Source organism: Lipotes vexillifer, unplaced genomic scaffold, assembly GCF_000442215.2.
Source record: "Lipotes vexillifer unplaced genomic scaffold, Lipotes_vexillifer_v1.1 scaffold689, whole genome shotgun sequence".
NCBI classification, from domain to species: domain Eukaryota; kingdom Metazoa; phylum Chordata; class Mammalia; order Artiodactyla; family Lipotidae; genus Lipotes; species Lipotes vexillifer.
The window spans coordinates 259,505-267,076 of record NW_006772359.1 but is presented as its reverse complement, the minus strand read 5'-3'; positions in this window follow the sequence as shown (position 1 = coordinate 267,076).

Below are 7,572 nucleotides of genomic sequence, written 5' to 3'. Positions count from 1 at the left end.
AGGGAAATATTGTTTTCAAGCAGGGTCCAGCTTCTCCTACCAAATACAAGATGTGAAAACAGAGCAGCAAATTAATCCTCAAGACCTAAACTAGCCTCTTTATTTATGGAGATGTTGCAAATGACTTCTTCAAGCAGTTTCCATTCTGTCCTTTTGTTTGTTTGTTTGTTTTTTTGTTGTTTTTTGTTTTTTGCGGTACGCGAGCCTCTCACTGCTGTGGCCTCTCCCATTGCGGAGCACAGGCTCCGGACGCGCAGGCTCAGCGGCCATGGCTCACGGGCCCAGCCGCTCTGCGGCATGTGGGATCTTCCCGGACCGGGGCACGAACCCGTGTCCCCTGCATCGGCAGGCGGACTCTCAACCACTGTGCCACCAGGGAAGCCCTAATGTGATATTTTTTAAAAAATCAAAATTGATGCAAAAATCCATGAACAAAATATCAAAAGTTTAAATACAGACAGGCCCAGCATCACTGATTTTTTCCCAGCCTCCAACACAGCAATGGAGGCAAGCCTCCACCTGCCCCCTCCCAGTTTGGAAGAGCCAGTCCCATGTCACTCATGAGGCCATAGCCTCCCCACTGTCCCTGCTCTCCTGGACCAGGCCAGGGAGGCTAGAGGGAAGCACTTCAAATGCTGAAGGTAGCTCTCTGACCACTGATTCCAGGGTCATAACAGGGGCGTAAGGGGCAGCCCTGGGCAACCTGGCTGGCATCAGAACGTTCCCTTCCCAGTTCCCCTCTCCCTAGCTCTGTTACCTTGCACAGCTTCTTATACGGAAACTCTTTAAGCCTTGATATCCTCATCTGTAAAATAGGAGTGATAATGGTGTTTGCCTCTCAGGATTAAATGACACCTGTGAGCAGAGCGCCTGGAACCATCACGACTGTAGACAAGCCCAGGAGCCCATGTCTCCCTCTCCTTCGGAGCACAGGCCGTGCAGCAGTAGGGCTGCTCGCAGAGGGAACAATTCCTGTTCCCTTCAGCTGTTTGTGCAGAGACCGGTGTGGCTGCCCCTCCTGATGAATGCAGGATGGAGGACACAAGTGTGCCTGGAGTTGTTTGTGTTTCTAAGGAACCTCGAAATGGTAGTAGTATCGCAGCAGTGGTGGTCCACGCTGTTACTGAGCATCTCACGAGGCATGTTATTTAGCAACAAGCCTGTGCTAAGGGCTTGGGGTAGACAAAAGAGTTCAGAGGAGGGAATCCAGCCCAACAAGAGGGAGGGCAGGTCTTGGGGCTGGAGTGAGCTGCACCCTGTGCTCAGCCCTGCTGAGCACAACTCCCAGCTTCAAAGTTTGAAGCCCTGGGGGACGAGGGAGTTCCCTCTGCCAGGCCCAGGGCTTCATCCTCTCACCTCACCAGGTGGTGGTGTCACCTGGGGCCGGAAGCCTGGTGACTCCATGCAGGGAGCCTGGGGTCACCATATCAGGGCACACTTGACAATTAAACATAAGGAGGCTTGGAACACGGCCCCATGTCACCCAAGGCCCAGCTGGGTAAAATAAAGGGCTTTGTTTTCTGAGCAATGGCTGATCCTTGCACACTCCTGCCTCTCACACCAAAATCTTAACCCTGGGGAGATGGTTCACCAAGGCAAGGAATAGATAGCCCACCTTTCCCGCTGTCTTTGTTGTTGTCTGAAAGTTTTTGGAATGTCGTAAATATTATACATGTCAGATTTTTAAATTCAATCTATTCATTTGAAAAATGCTTGTTGTGGCTTTTAAAAAGAGGGGTGCCTCGTTTAAGTGCATGCAGGAATAATCAGTTACACTCAGTAACCTCTTCGACTGGAACGATCCCCCCTCCAAAGGAAAAACTCTAAACGTTTACGTTCATTTTTAAATTAAAAAAAAAAACAAAACAGAATTGGAAAAGACCCGTCCCCCTTAGGAGCATTTGTTAAATACTTGGTCATTCAAATGACCTTCCCTGATTCAGCAACTAAAACAGTGTGCTAAAAAGCCTTTGAAACAAGATTTGCAGACACTGGGTCCTGGTCAAGCTGCCCTACCCAGCCTTATAAAGAGCCTGCATAGATCAGGGATGCCAGGATGACTATTTTATTATTTCTACTTTGGAACTGTTGTGAGAGAAACAGAGAGGGAGACTTTGGAACTGGCTTCTATGGCAATTTTTTTAAAGAGAGACCTTTATTACTTAGATATACTCATTGTAAATAAATTAGACCATTTCAAAAAGAATACAGAAGAAAATAGAAATTGTCTATTATCTCCCCGCTCTGAGAAAACCGCTGCTAACAATCCCCCGGGATAGATTGTTACAAATTTTCTTCTCTGCACACATAGTCAAACATACCAAACAGATCAGAGTTAAACTGGACACTGTCTTGTAACCTGCCTTATTCCTTTAACGATAGATTGTGGACAGCTTTCTATGCCAAAAATATGTTCCTCTGTCACCATTTAACCTGGATTCTACTGTATGCTGTCCTGAGATTGATTGAAGTAACTCCCTATAAATGGACATTTCATTCTCCCCCTCAATGTTTTACTACTGTAAGTCACACAGTAGTGAACATTGTGTACATACATCTGTGTGCCCTGTCTCAGTTTATCCTAGGATAAATTTCTAGAGGTGAAGTAACCACATTGAAAGTTAACACATTGGTCAGGCTCTGACTACATTTGGAAAATAGGTCCCTCCAGGAAGGTAGGACCAATTTACTCCCCCACCCGCAGGTCCTGAGAACGTGTGTCCTCATAGCCTTGACTGCACTGGGTACTTTTATTTTGAAATATGTCCGTGTGTCTCTTCGTATTTGATATCTTTTCATGATTATAGAAAAAATACAAGATCATTATAACATTTCAAACATTATCAGTTGATATAAAGTAAACAGTAAAACTCCAGCCTAAAGCTTTCTATTATAACCCCACGCCCTCAGATGACCTGATCATACTTTTTCCAAAAATTTTTTTCCATACCTATACAGAAAAAAAAATTTTTTTCTTTCTTACAAAAATGGTTTATTATTCAGATTGTTTTGCAACTGGCTTTTCTCTTTCTGTGTTTCTGTATATACTGTGGCTGGCTTCCTTTCCATGTCAGTTATCAATAATTTACAAATAAGTAAATACAGGTCTCATTTTCAATGGTTGCCGAGTGTTCCACAGAAAGGACATGCTATAACTCACTGCCCCAGTCCTCAGGGATGCACACTTTAGTTGTTTTCAATATCTGAATGAACATCTTTGCTCATAGATATCTGCATGTGTATAGGACCTTCCTAAGATTATTCTTAGAAAAACACTCATGCCAGAGGGTTTGCACACTTAAAGTGTCAATAGCTGTTTATCAAATTACCCCTCCAAAGTTAACACTCCTGCCAACAATATATGAGAGTGTCTGTTTCTGTGAGATAAACAGGGTCTAGACCTTCCCTTGGCAGGTGTATATTGTAGATATATTTTGGAGTGAGGGGAGAACCAGTCTGGAAAGGCTGTAAGAATCCTTTGAGATCTTTGCTCACAAGAGGGACCTCAGCTGTCCTGTCTCCTCACCCCCTCCTATTTCAGTTCATGCATGCATAAATTTTCAAAGTTATGTCGATATTTTCTGCAATATTTATAATTGGTGCATAAGAAAGATCTGTGTGAATTGACCCACTTTATATCCAAATCAACCAATTCAAATGGCAAATACATAACTCACTTTTATGCAACCTTGGGATTTCTGATTTTCCACATCTGTAAAAGAAGAACAGAGTCTGTTCCTTGCAAGCCATCACTGGGAGATGGTTTGAAGACCGTGGCCATTCTTGAACTGCTCTAAGCCTGCATTGTTCAATATGGCAGCCAGTGGACACATACAGCTACTGAGCACTTGAAATGTGGCTAGCCTGAACTGAGATGTGCTGTACGTATAAAATACACACTGGATTTGAAGACTTAGTATGAAGAAAAGAATGTAAACTATCTCCTTAACAATTTTTGTATTGATTACATGCTGAAAGGGTAATATTCTGGACACACTGGCTAAATAAAATATACTGTTAAAATTAATTTTACCTCTTTCTTTTCTTTTCAAGTGGTGACTAGAAAGTTTCCAATTACATATATCTATATGTGTAGAGGAGAAAATGAAAAATATAAGATTAAGTTTGGGTATTCAAAAATATAAAAAGTACCATGTTAGGTCTGGGCATTAAAAGACAGTGTTTAGGGCTTCCCTGGTGGCGCAGTCGTTGAGAATCTGCCTGCCAATGCAGGGGACACGGGTTCGAGCCCTGGTCTGGGAAGATCCCACATGCCACGGAGCAACTAGGCCCGTGAGCCACAACTACTGAGCCTGCGCGTCTGGAGCCTGTGCTCCGCAACAAGAGAGGCCGCGATAGTGAGAGGCCCGCGCACTGCGATGAAGAGTGGCCCCCACTTGCCACAACTAGAGAAAGCCCTCGCACAGAAACGAAGACCCAACACAGCCAAAAATAAATAAATCAATTAATGAATTAAAACAAAAAGACAGTGCTTAGTCTGAATGCAAGGAAACACTTGGAAACTAAAATGAATAAGGACTAGTGATAGGCTTGTGAGTTTCTCCTTTTCTTCTGTTTTGTCAGCCCTGCATCTCTTCCTTTCAAATAAATAAATACATCTGTGGCTCGAATTATATTTCTCTTGGATGGCACTGCTCTAAGCTGTCTTTACGCCTGCAGAAATATACCCAGACTTTGTGTGCGGTCTCTTTCTCTCTCCTTCCTTCCTTCAACTCGGTTCAATCCTCTAATTTGCAGAAATCACTGATTATTTTCCCAGGATAGTTGACCTCTGTCACTTTGGCTATCTGGTATATGAACTGACTCTCTGAAGGGAAAACAAAGCCCTGATCTGTAACGTTTGCTCTTTTCCACGGTGTCAGTACTCCCATCATCCATGGCCAGTTCCAAGCTGCTGATGTGATGCCCCGGAACCTGGAGCTGGGAAGAGAGGCAGTGTACCCGGGTTCTGGTGAGCGGGTACAGCCAGAGCCAGCACCCCAGTGCTTATGAAGCCTCTTCCTGTTGAGGCTGAATCCCCAGCCACATGGAAGTTAGGACCCCCACTGCCACTCAGGAAGCCAAAGTCCGCATACATTCCCTCCCCCCAATCCTGGGCACCCAGAGCTTGGGCTCACGATCTAAGTGAGGCCAATCTGATCCCCCTGCACAAGACGCTGAATGTGGAGGCTGAGACAGGCGGGGGGGTTGTTAGGGTGTACTTGTGGTGGCCACAAGTGACTCACATATTCAGTGGTGTGGAAGCTGGAAGGCTAAATGCTGTTTGGGCCAGAGTCCGGTGGGGGGAATCCAGCTGGGGCAGCAGCAAGTGTCCGACGACAATGGTGACAGCAGTGGCATCCAGAGCAGACTGTTCCTGTGGCAGGACCTTGCTTGTCCCAGTTACCCTTGAACCCATTTTCTCAGCCTCCTCATTGATGCAATAAGCCAGCCAATCTCCCTCCATTAATTCCTTATCTGTTAGGTTAACCAGAGTCAAGAATGCAGACTAGCTATTTACCTATAACAGTCAGGTGATGTGATATAACAGGTGCTCTGGTTGAAATACAGGGCAGATAGGAGACTGGCTGCCACCAGGTAAGAGAGTAGTTCTAAAAGAGGGGCATTCACCTGAATCATCAGCGGACCTTTAAAAACAGCCATGCCCAGAATTGAAAGCAGGAACTTGAACAGATATGTGTTCATAAGATATACTTGAACAGATATGTGTTCATAAGATATACTTATGCTCATAGCAGCACTGTTCACAATAGCCAAAAGGTGGAAGCCACCCAAGTGTCCATCCGTGGATGACTGGATAAACAAAATGTGGTATATATATTTACACACACACACACACACACACACACACACACACACACACAATGAAATAGTATTCAGCCATAAAAAGGAAGGAAATTCTGATACATACAATTTGGATGAATCTTAAAAACATTATATTTAGTGAAAGAAGCCAGACACAATATTGTACAATTTCACTTACACGAGGTACCTAGATTTAGTCAAATTCATAGAGACAGAAAGTAGAACGGTAGTTGTTAGCGGCTGGAGGTGCTAGGAATGGGGAGTTGCTGTTTAGTGGATACAGAATTTCAGTTTGGGAATATGAAAAAGTCAAGATGGATGGTGGTGATGATTGCACACCACCATGAATGTACTTAAAGCCACTGAACTGTACACTTAAAAGTGGTTAAAATAGTAAATTTTGTTATGGATATTTTACCACAATAAACAATAATTAAAAAAAAAAAAACAGATGCACAGCTAATTTCCATTCCCAAAGAATTTTAGTCCAGGATGGAGGCAGGGCTTGTATGTGGGTTTTAGAACTCCACAGGTGAGCACACCTGATTGAGAACGACTGGGGGAAGGTATGGAATGACTTGAATTCAAAGGGTTTGATTTCAGTGACTTTTCTGCCTATAAGTCTTCACTAGTCACTAAACCAAAGGTGGCTTGAGGCGTGAGGGCAGCTACAGATATGTGCTGTTTGTTTGTTTGTTTAAAAATGCATTACAAGTTGTTGACATTTGAAAATCAGGAAATTTTACATAAAAATTCAGAATTTGAATTTCTCTGGAAAAATTGGAAAATACATCCAGACTAGCCCAGCTTCTGCAGACCCAGTGAGTTAGAGCCGAGTAAGGATGACCCTTTAAGCCACAGTCTCCACCATTCCCTTCTATGTTACCCCAGCGCTTCACCTGGGCTTTGAGGTCTTTGGGCTTCCGACCCACACGCTAAATGAGCAAGCTGACCAGTGCCGAGAAAGCCAATCCCTTTAAACTGTGTTTTCAAAGAGCTTATGAAATCATCCCCACGTTGACAGGTAAATAGGCAGCATTAGTCACATAAGCCAAGGTGATATTGACAAATACTAAAACCTCCGTCTTCATTTTAACTTTCTTACTGATTTTCTGGGACAACACTGTTTTGTTAAACTGTAAATTCAGTCTGGTTCTTCAACAGTTAAGCTCTGCTTGAATTTTTTTTTTTTTCTTTTAATTTAACACTCTTCCGTATTGGATCAAATTCATCAAGGCAATCTTGGATCTTATTTACCGAGGCTTCCATTTCAGAGTAACCTGGAATACACAGATTTCCTGTGGCCGGCAGAAGGCGAGGCAGTTTGGGGGTTTGGCTGAGAGAGAGAATATAAAAATTATGGGTTCCTTTTTTTTCCGTAAAGCAAAACTCGGGCTCCCCCAGCCCCTACACAATTATCTCAACTCCACGAAGAAGGGTGAGAATAGATGCCTCTTCTGATCTTGGGACCTGTATTCAAGGAATTGCCCTGGGAATATCTAAAACAGGTTCGGCCAACGATAGCTGAAATACTCCCAGTGTGGGGTAGGAAACCACGCTGCCTCATCATAGGGCTGATAAACGAAAAAAGGAGAAAAAGGAGGGAAGGAGGGGGCAGCAAGGAAGTTAGTGCCAATTTTCTAATTTTTACTTTTCATCTGTCTCCCTTTTCTTGAGGCTTAACTTTTGTTTTAATTGAAGTTTAGTTGATGTACAATATTATAGAATCTACAGGTATACAGTACA